Source organism: Erigeron canadensis, chromosome 3 (assembly GCF_010389155.1).
Source record: "Erigeron canadensis isolate Cc75 chromosome 3, C_canadensis_v1, whole genome shotgun sequence".
Classification (NCBI taxonomy): Eukaryota; Viridiplantae; Streptophyta; class Magnoliopsida; order Asterales; family Asteraceae; genus Erigeron; species Erigeron canadensis.
Window position 1 is genome coordinate 9235748 of NC_057763.1, and position 12630 is coordinate 9248377.

Genomic DNA, 12630 nt, shown 5'->3' on the forward strand with positions numbered 1-12630 from the left:
AATCGGTACCGGGATTGGAAAATACCGAGCAAATCCCGACAGTCCCATCTAGTCCCAACATGCAAGGAAAATGACATTTTACATATGGTGAATGCTAGTATGCTACGTGAATCTAAAATCTGTATCTAAATTTATATGATTCTATATTTATGTCATATGTAAATCTACATGACCATAGGTACATCAGTATATCAATTGTATATATCCATATCTATGTGTATATCTGATGTACAACATTTTACAGCAGGTTAGTTTTATATATATAGATAGATATAGAATATAGATATACAGAATCAACATAGAACTATAAGAGTACAAGATGTAAAGATATACGTGAGAACAAAGCATGTATATATGTATGATTCATTTTTATGAACAACATGAATACATGGAGTATGTACGAGTGTTTCACGTGAATTTAGATATATATCAACTGACTGCTCCATTTCTTTATATTACAGGGAATACGATTGCATAACTTCATCTTTACAAATATCATATCCTTTGAAAGAAATTGTGATAGTATGTGTTAACATTTAATTGGGACTAGTCGGGATTTGGTACCGATTTCCCGGTCCCATCTCGGGACGGCGCCGGTACCGATACCAATTCAAATGGGACCGGGATCGGTACTATGTTTTGGCCATTTTCGGGAACGGTATCGTCGGTACCGGGACTGGTACGAGACGGTACCAGTCTCATGCTCATCCCTAAAAGATATCATATGGATAATGCATGTGAAAATTTTCTTAAAAGAGTCTTATTTGAAGATGTATGTCACATTTATACAAAAAGTTATTTATTTGATAGAAAAGTTTTTTACCACCTAATATAGAGAGAAACGAGAAACTATCAAATCATAAGATGATGGTATTATTATTCATCACCTATTTTCCTTTGATGATGACTTATATATAGTTATTTACTATACTTTTTATTTCTAATAGCCCAATAGTTATACACATTGATACTTGGTCATTAATCATGTTAACAAAGAATGTTTAAGGCACGATAGAAGAATTCGAGTAAATGACGAACACACATGGCTCATTTGGTCTATTTATACAAGCGGCGATCACCATTGAGCCTGTTACCATATATACATTAATACATACATAGATACATATGTACATACATTCATACATATCGACGAATCATGTTATGCCCAATCGAATGATCGAGAAACATATTGGGCTAGGAATTGAGATTTTTGGCCCAAATGGCCCCATTTATGTGATTGAACACACACGACCCATTAGAACAATTTATGCATGCGGTGAACATGTTCGGCCTAACATACCCGATGATTAGCATACATACATCCATATATATATATATATAGGGTAACATTCCGGTGAGAACTGATGTGTAAAATCGAGTTATAAATTTAAAAACAAAAAATACCGATTAACTGACTACTTCACACTCTCGGGCAGAGGACCCGTTCGTATGCAATATAGTTTAAAGGTAAGTCCAGGTCGAATCCACAAAGACTAATTAAGAGTAAGCGAGTTTTAAGTAGTTTAAGAAAAACTTTGGATTTTAAAGACTCCCGTCATATTGGATTTTGAAAAAGTTAGTTAATTAATAAAATTAGTAATTCCGAAGAATTAAACGAAAAGAGAGTTTTTAATATCAAAACTAATTAAAAGATCATCTACTTTCGACTCCATGACACATTAACTCCGGTTGCATTTAAATTAAAACTCAATCCAAATATGTTGACAAGATAACCTAGATTCGAACAAAGAAACTCACTTGGCGGCCGACAAGTTCATAACTCTATTCAATTTCATTAATTAACTAGTTCAATCATAGAAAATAGGCACCACCAACGTTTAATAAGATTTAACCCAATTAATTAATTTGTTTTGGTTAAGTATTAACAATTATGTCTACTTGAAATTAATGTGACACCATTAACTATTAACCCCAATTAACAAATCGTTTCCTATGATTACCATGCCGTTTACTATCACTCCATGAACTAACAACAATTACTCATAGACAAATAATTGAAATCTTACTTATGTACTTCCGACACAATCGACAAAGCATATAAATATCATCAACAAGCATAATAATATAGAATAAGAAAACGATTCATTAAAATCACGACATAACATTAATGAAAATCAACTTGGATTAAAAACTATGCAACCATCGTCTTTGTATCACTTCATCTCAGTAGATGATGAAGTGTTTAGCTACTCATAATCATAATTAATAACAAAGAATAAAGAAAAGTAATAGAGTCGAACAGAATTTTTATTGCGGCTGTTAATCGAGTTGAAGCAGAAAAGTCCATAAAATCTCAAAGATGAAATTTCCCTTTTTTCGTTTATTGCTATTCTCGAACTCCAAAGAGCCTTCTACGGCTCCACATTCTGCCGTCCAATTCCCCTTCGAACCGACCCCTTACTAGCCGACCACTCAAACTCTAAACTCTCCTCTCTATTAATTCAAGAGCACCTCGTTTATAATATATATAGATATAGTTGTTGTCGGTTGATGCGTTCAAAACAAAGGGGCCGTGCCCTCTTTTCTTTTTCTGGGCCAGATGAACAATGGCTAGGCCCAGCTTCTCCTTTTATTTATTTGGGTTGCTGACTTCTTTCTTGGGCTTAATCTTCACGTGAACAATGATAGTAATGGTCGAGCTCCTTTTCTTTTCTTGCTGCTCTCCCACGAAACATAAGCACAAAATAGAATGATCCCAATTAATGTTTGACAATTACTCCATCACTTTTACTAGCAGGTCATGTGAACTTGCCTAGCCCATCAACTCTGTATTGTACTCCATCACGTGTACATGGATTTCAATCTTGAGCTTCCTTCTATTAACATCAACAAAATCATCATCTTTTAACACATTTATTTCTTTAACCATCATTTGGACCTATGATACAAAATACCATATGTTAAGTATCAAAAATCATTAAAGTTCATAAATTTAAACATAAAAAATATAATATCGCATAAAATGAATACATATAAAATAGGCGATATAGAGAACACTCTTAAAATAAGAACGGGCAGAACACTTAAAAACATCATTTTGAAGCATTAAAAGTCCATAAAACTAACATAGTGCATAACTAGTTATCATTATTTAAGTGTTTAACAACATATTGATCCGTCAAAAACAAAAAACATGATTTTCTCGATTTTGACAGACCAATGTGTTGTTAAACACTTAAATAAAGCATTAAAAGTCCATAAAACTAACATAGTGCATAACTAGTTATCATTATTTAAGTGTTTAACAACACATTGATCCGTCAAAAACAAAAAACATGATTTTCTCGATTTTGACAGACCAATGTGTTGTTAAACACTTAAATAATTATAATTAGTTATACACTATGTTAGTTTTATAGACTTTTAATGCATCAAATTGTAATTTTTAAGTGTTCTCACCGTGTTTTTATTTAAAACTGATCTTATTTGATTGTCCCCTATGCATATATATATATATATATATATATATATATACATGTTCATACCTACCAATGAATCATGTTAGGCCCAAATAGATGATTGAGAAACACACTAGGTTTACTTAAATAACAAATGAAGTATAAGGCCTAATATCATATTCAAGTGAATTACGGACACATATGACCCATTTGATCATTTATATAGTGAACATATTGGGCCCAATATCAACCACGAACTACAATGACATTTCAAAACCATCATCGGATCCAAAACCAATATTTACAATGTAGTTCAACTAACCAAATAGGAAATTAAAGTAACAAAAAAAAAGTCTATGCCTTTATGAACTATTAAATGAAATGATTATTTATTTTAAAATATAGTGCAATAATAAAACGAAGAAATTGACAGTTTTATTTTAATATAGAAAATTTATTACCTAAAATATTAAAAATGACTAATGGGATGGTGACTCATTGATAAGGTATTTGACTTTGGGGAAATCAATCAGGGTTTGAATCATATTTTTTACATTTGTAGGAATGGATTATTAAGGAGAGTTTTCAAAAGTTTCAAGTTTCATCTCAGGCATGCGTGGTTCGAGCACCGCATACTGCCCATTTAGATGTCACTGTGGTGTTTCGAATGATAACTACTAACTCGTTGTTCAAAAAAAGAAATTAAAAATGGGTTTCTACCAATATATATATTCATTCCTAAACAAATAAGAACACTTTGATGATAACTATTTTTGATTTAGAACCATTATATCAAATTTATTTATTTCATTTTTATTAAATAACTATATTAATACTTATGCTTTATATGAATATATCATTTTCTATATTTACTTTTAATGCATATTTACTTTTAATTTTAGAAATTTACATAATTAAAATTTTTTGTTCCTAATGCATCGTAGCATGTATAATTTCTTTGTGATTTATATTAACCTTCTTAAAATGAATAAATAACAGATGAAATCTTTAGTAAGCATGTTTAATTTCGATGTGATTCGAAAACATATGCATTTACATCTTTTATAAATATTAAAAGAGAATTTTTAATTCTAAATTGAATAAATTAAGCCTCTTTATTAATTTTCAACATTCAATATCGATCATTGGATCAACCTTGATTACATCATCTTTGATTAAATAATTAGTTAAGGGGGCAGAGTGGTAGGATTTATGGCAAATTTATGGGTCCAACCCTCTAGGTATACCACTGCCAACAATGATTTTATGACAAAGAGGGTAGGTTGGAGGGTACTATACCCTGTGTTGATAAATGGTGAGAGAAGGTGTGGGGGAGTGTGGGGGAACTTGGGAGAGGCAGTCGAGGTGGGGCCTAGCTGGTCCAAAAAGCCGTTGCTCAATTAAATAAATAAAAAACTCTTTTTCATCTAGTATCTATATATATATGAGAGAGATCAAATAAGAAGGTGTCTTAAGGAGAGAAGGGAGAGAAGCTCTTATGAACCAACTTCTCTCCCTTCTCTCCTTAAGACATATTCTTCCAGGATCTCTACCCTATATATATATATATATATACACACACATCTATCAATTTTTTTAAAACAAAACTCAACCAAACACATACATTTTCACCCACAAAACACCCAATAACCTTTTCATCTAAAAATGTCTTCAAGTTCTTCAAGTTTATTTAATTTTTATAAAAATGTTGCATCGTATTTTTCTTTTTCTAGTTTATGTAATGTTATGTTTTCTTAATATTAAATAAAATGTTATGTATTAATTTTAAATTGTTTAAGCTAAAAAAAGGAAAAAGAAAAAAATATAATTTGGGAGGGTTGAGAATTTATCGGCCGTCAGTAAAAAGAGTTGGGAGGGTTGGTTGGGAAGGTTGAAAGGTTAAATTGAGTTGGAGAGATTTTATTAGTGGAATTTGGGAGGGTTGATAAATTTGCACCCTAGCACTCCGGCCCCCCTTATATACTTTTTCAGTCCCTCAACTTTAATAAGTATGAAACTTTCGATATATTAATATTAAAATGATAATTAAGTTAGTTCAAACCATTTATTTCCACTTCCAAAGTTTAAGGCCTCCATAATGTCAAGCTTGATTAATTTGTAATAAACTAATACAAACCATTAGCACTAAAAGTTATCATTATAAATGAATGTTATATATTTCTATAATATATATATATATATGTTTCTTTATTTTGAAAACCATTTTTTTTATAAGAACCATGAGAACTTTTAAAATATGTATTTGTTCACATTTTTTTTTTGTTCATTCACATGAGAAATAATATAAAAATTTATGTTGTATAAGAAATTTTTTTAAGAAACCTTTAAAATAGTCTTTTGTGAACTTGTGAATGAATTTATTCACGTTTTTTGTTCGCATGTGATAAACGGCTATATATAAGGTTTTGAAAATAAATTTCTTCTACAACATATGTTTTTTATGACATTTCACATGTGAATGAAGAAAAGAAACATGTGATCCAAGATGAAATTTAGGAGTTCTTACGGTTCTTATAAAAAAATGAGTTCTCAAAATAAAGATCCCCTATATATATATATATTGGAAAAATAAAAAATATATAAATTATTTTATGAAAAAGTAGGGACCGTTAGTTTAGTTCAAACTTTTTATTATAACCCTTATATCAAAATAATTGTATCATTACCAAATTTATTATTAAGTAAACATGATATTAGTACTTTTATTTTTTTTTATTTATATAAAACATAACTTTATGTATTAATCCAAATTTATTATTAAGTAAACATGACATTAGTTCTTCTATTTTATTTATTTACTAGCTTATAAACCCGGGTGATACCTGGACGTATTAAAAAAATTAAGATTATGGGATACAAAGAGATAAAGATAAAAAACAACGCTATTCACATTTTTATAAAAAGTAAAGATAAAATTAAAAAACCATACAACTGTAAACATGTTATAAATTGGATATAATAAAATTAGTGAGACGTTATTGATAAAATATGACATATGGTTGTATATAAAATATGTAATTTACATTATGTTTCGTTAGATTTTAAAAAAACTTTATAGTAAAAAAATTAAAAGTAAAAAGTTTAGAGATACTGTCATAAATCAGTTGAATAAAAAGACACAATTATTAAAAGAAATTATGGAAATGCAATGTAAATATTTTTTAAAATTAATATTGTCATCCAAATTTTTCTTTATTTATATAATAGAATAGAAATAGATAATAGATATGGGCGCTCTAGTGATCATATGGCAAATAGCCAAATAACATACATGATAGATATTTAAAACTTTTAGAATACTAATATTTATATACATATATTAAAAAATTAGAAATTGATATTTATACATAATCATAGTTTGAAAGGATGAAAGTGGAAATTCTAGGTTAACCGGTTTTGCAAAATCATAGCTTAAACGTCCGTTTTATTGCAAAACACTTCAAAAAAACACTAATCTTTCAAAATGAAAACAAAGTTGATTATTATATCAATGTATATATCTTAAACTTTTCATAGCTTAATGTAATAAATATCATTTACTCTAAGTACCTTTTTTAAACATTTATTATTAATTAAAAAGAGATATCTACAAAAGAAAAAAAATTTTTAATTATATTTAATTTTTAATTATATTTAACTAAACAAATTTGATCATCTTGAATTTCAAATTATAACTTGAATCATTAATTTTAAGTTTCACCATAGAGACATAAAATCATGATCCTTTGAATGTAAATGCAACAGTCTTCATATAAAATTTTGTTTATATGTAAATTAACTCATTATGGTAATGAGATTATGACTTTTGAGTTAATGGCTAACTAAGCTAATATGTCTATGTAATGTAATGATCTCTAAATTTGTCTATCTAACACAACAAAAAACGAATTTTGTCTATGTAATATATGAAACCAGATAATATACGAGTAGTCGGTCACCACTTTAAAATTAGTCAATTCGTGTCCTATGTGACACTTTGACCAACCTTAAGTGTAAAAACTGATTATTTACATTGTTACATGTATTATAATTATAATATTTATTATATATGGATATTTACTTTCATATTTATGTAATTGTATTTTAGAATGTTCTCTTGAAGCTTATATATACAAGACTATATTGTAACCCTACGTATCCCTCATTAATAGAATCTCATCCTCTCCCTACTATTTTCTCTCAATCTTATAATACGTTATCAGCACGATAGCTTCTAAAAGCCTTAATAATAAAAATTGTCGGCCGAACAATATACTTTGCAGTTTGGAGGTATGATTTTTTTTTTTTTTTTTTGTTCGAAACATTAATTGTTATATGGCTCTTCTCATGATATTACAATATGTCACAAATCCTCTTTTGATTCTTTCAAACTATTTTTTTTTATTAATTAAACAAGATTCTTTTTTTTCTTTTGAGAGATAACTTAACCTGTTCCTTACAAATTTACTTTAAATTCATATTAATTTATTAAGCAAACCACTCTTAAACATGAGAAGAGATAACAGATTTGATGTTTCGTTATTATATGATCGATGTCTTGCTTATTGTTATTATTTTTTTTACGATGTCTATAATATATATGCTATCATGTTAAAAGAACTTATAGTTCTTTCAATTATTCAGATTGCTTAAAGCAATTTACGTTTACATAACATTAGTTATGCAATAAAAAGAACTAATTGTTCTTTCGTTATTCACTAAGGTGAATCATAACTACGGTTATGCAAAAAAAACTTTAAGGTTTCATTACTAATTGATTTTTTTTCGTTATTCACTGAGATGAATCATAACTATGATTATGCAATAAGAAACTTAAAGGTTTCCTCTTCTTGGATTGAATCAATAATAACATAACTAGAGTTATGTTTTGAAGAGCATGAATTTTTGATATTAATATTTTGCTACTCTTTGAATATAAATTGAAAGCATAAATAATTGTAGCTTGAGTTAACATATTAGCTAATAAACGATGGTTTATTATGCAAGAACTACAATTGACTATATATTGTTTTTATTTGTAGTTATAATGGCGCTCGCATATGCTCGCTACAAATGGTTGCACCTTAGGTTGCAAGATTTTAAAAGTGTAAGCGAGTATGATTCAGTTATGTATAGCATCACATCTGAATTGAAATTGTGTGAAAAAAAAGTCACAGATGCTGATATGCTAGAAAAAACACTCTCGACTTTTCATGTTTCAAATCTGCTTCTTTAGCAACAATATCGAGAATGTGGTTTTAATACATAATATTATGAGCTTAAATCTGCTCTTCTTCTTGCTGAACTAAATAATGGGCTTTTGTTAAAAACCCATTAGTCGCGTCCTACTAGCTCTAATGATAATGGCCGTAAAGGTGGTCATACTAAAGATTGGCGACGTGATGGTGAAAGCTCTAAAGTCAACGATTTTTTTTAATGATGATTCAATTCCAAATGAGAATCTTGATCTGAATTCCATTGAGCATGACCCAAAAATGGGAGTTAACTTTGATGTTTCTGATTTCTTCAATGACATTGAAGAGGAAAAATTGGTTTATGCTAAAGATGCAAACTCTAAGAATTAGTTTTGATTAGTCGTACTATTCGTCTTGTTTTTCTCGTAATAAATTGTGTCTATTGTCTAGTCAGTAATAGTTGATGTTTTTAGTTAGTTTTTAGAAATTTGCGATTTACTTTACCGTGATAATAAATCATGTTTTTCTTTAGTTCAAAGTTATGGTCATTTGTTTTTTAATTATTTCGATGCATCATTATGATAGATATAATTGTGGCTAGTAAATTTTGAGATATAGATCATATATCTAGTAGTTTCTGTAAAGACATAGACTATAATTTTTTTTTCTTTCATACTTTCTGTAGTCGATTGAATTGAAGGTTTTAAACTTGATACATCATATATTTATTTCCAAAGATGTTAGTTGGTTCTAAGCCACATCTTTTCTAATTTATAATAGCGTTGTACCCGCGCGATGCAGCGGGGGAATAAGAAAAAAACCACCAGTGGTTTGATGGTGGTTTGTGGGGCAGCGGCGATGAAAAAGAAAAAATAATAAGCCGGCGGCGGTGGATGGTGGTTTGATGGTGGTTTTTGAGGCGGTGGTGGATGGTGTTTATCGGGGGATAGCGTACATAGAAGATGGATTGAGGCGGTGGATGGTGTTTATATGGGGGGAGAAAATCAGAGAAGGGGGGAGGGAGAGAAAATCGAAAATCGGATGAACGTATGTGTATGTAATGAGCGTGATGGAGAAAAAATAAGGTAGTGTAAATTAGGAGGGCATAAAAGACATTTTAAAGGTAGAGGTGTTAAAAGAGGGGTGGGGTAGTTTGCTTATTAAGGGAGTATAGATATTATGTTTTCAATCGGCTAGAAATTAGTATTAATACTAGATTTTAGACCCGTGTCCAACACTGGACACGAGATTTACGATATTAACAATATTAGATTTTCATACATTTAAGTCACAAAAGCTTACAATTATAAAAAAACCCGTTTTAAAGTTTTATATTTTGCAAGTTGTAGTACAATAATCATAGGTTCCTCACTGTCATTATTAGCCTAGACATATTGATGAAATTGTTTGCTGTAGTCATTTCACAAGGCACATGCTATATATAATAATTTCTCCATTATAATATATTTTGAAACAGATGTACTCATAATGTGATATTATTAGGAAAAATAATTAAGAATTGAAATATAAACATATTTGTGATCCCGAACTTGACATTCAAGTATAACATGCATATGTTTATTTTCAATCACTTGTTCTATGATAATATGATAACAATTAGGATTATTTTTATATTTTTTGATAACAATTAGGACTCTTCTAATATTTGTTAATAAGTCATTAGGTTTTCAAATAAATATTTTTTTGTAGAAAATATTTCATATATATGTTAAATTTTTTTTATTTAATTAAATGATTGTAAATTTTAAAAAAAATTCTTAAGTTGATGACTAAAAATAAATATAAATTAAGTATTCAGGGCTAAAAAGTGTAAATTATTGATGGAAAACAAAAAAATGTAAATTAATGAGACTTTTTTACAAATTAATATAATAATATATTTGGATAATGATTATTAGGATTTTTAATTTGTAGTTTATCTAAATGATGACATCATCAAAAGTCAAGTTGATGAAATCGAACGATGTGATTAGTTAATTAGTCATTAGTTCAACTGTCTTATAATATATATTAAGATAGTGTCATCATGCTTTTTAATTATGTCTCCTACAATAATAAAAAGGAAAGCTTTGATTTATTGTTTTGTCCGATAAATAACATGAGAGTGCCTACTAATTTTGACTTATATGCATAATAAAAGTTTTTGTTTTGAAATTTTTCCAAATGATGGTTAGTGTTCGAAATAAAGATTTTAGTCATAGTCTTGATTTGACTAATAAGATTTGTTTTATCACTTATTTACTTTTATTATTATTTTAAAGGATATGAATATCGCTATGGCAAATGGTGAAGATGAATGTCTCGTCGACAGTGCAACAACAAATACCATCTTGAAAAATAAAAAATATTTTTATGAGTTGCATCTTGCAAAAGCTAATGTTAGCACAATTTCTGGTACTAGTAACATGATTGAAGGCTTTGGCAAAGCTTGTATTATGTTGCCAAATGGAACAGAGTTACTAGTCAATAATGCCTTATATTCTAGTAAATCTAGAAGAAATTTATTGAGTTTCAAAGATATAAGGTGTAATTATTATCACTTTGAAACTATGGTTGAAAATGGCATTGAATATCTTTTGATAACATCCACTGAAAATGACCATAAACCAATAGTGGAAAAATTGAAAGGCTTATATTCTACATGTATAAGCGAACTAGAAGTTAATATGGCCTCTAGCAAAAGGCTAGCAAATCCAAAATTATTTGCCTTGTGGCATGATAGATTGGGGCATCCTGACAATACAATGATGTCAAGAATTATTCAAAATTCTAATGGCCATCCACTAAAGGATATTAAGATCCTTCTAGCAAAAGATTTATCATGTAAGGCCTGCTCTCTTAAAAAATTGATAATTAGGCTCTCTACATGCAAAGTTGAGAATGAATCTCCTCAATTTTTGGAACGTATTCAAGGAGATATTTGTGGGCCAATTACTCCTCCATGTGGACCATTTCGATATTTTATGGTACTAATTGATGCATCAACTCGATGGTCACATGTTTGCTTGTTATCAACAAGAAACGTTGCATTCGCTAAGTTATTGGCGCAAATAATTAAATTGAGGGCACATTTTCCTGATCATCACATCATGAATATAAGGCTTGATAATGCAGTGGAATTTACATCCCAATCTCTTAATGATTATTGTATGTCAATTGGGATAAATGTGGAGCAGTCGGTTGTACATGTGCATACACAAAATGGTCTTGCTGAATCATTTATTAAAAGATTGCAGTTAATTGCAAGACCACTGATTATGAAATCTAATCTCCCATCATGTGCATGGGGACATGCTATTTTACATGCCGCAACGTTGGTTAGATTAAGACCAACTGCATATCATAAATATTCTCCATTACAATTGGTTTCTGGAAGAGAACCAAGTTTGTCCCATCTAAAAGTCTTTGGTTGTGCTGTTTATGTGCCAATATCTCCTCCACAACGTACAAAGATGGGACCACAAAGATTTTTGGGAATATATATTGGTTTTCAATCCCCATCAATTATCAAGTATATGGAACCATTAACTGGAGATGTTTTTACAGCACGCTTTGCTGATTGTCATTTTGATGAAACAACATTCCCAAAGTTGGGGGGGGGGGGGGCAAAAGAAAAACCTGAAAAAGAAGATTTAACATGGAATGCCACATCCATATCATATCTTGACCCTTGAAATGGGCAAAGTGAACTTGAAGTTCAAAAGATTATTCAATTACAAAGAATAGCAAATGAATTGCCGGATGCATTCATTGTTGCAAAACGAGTTACTAAATCACATATATCGGCTGTAAATGCTCCTGCCGAATTGATATTCCGAAAAACTCAGATGAGTCCATTATACGTAGAAAACGTGGAAGACCAATTGGATCAAAGGATACAAATCCACGGAAAAAGAAAGAACAAAATAATATGATTGGCAAAATCGTGGAAAAGGTAAATCTTGTGCCAAAAGAAAATGATGATTCCACTATTGATGTGGATGGATTTTCAGAAT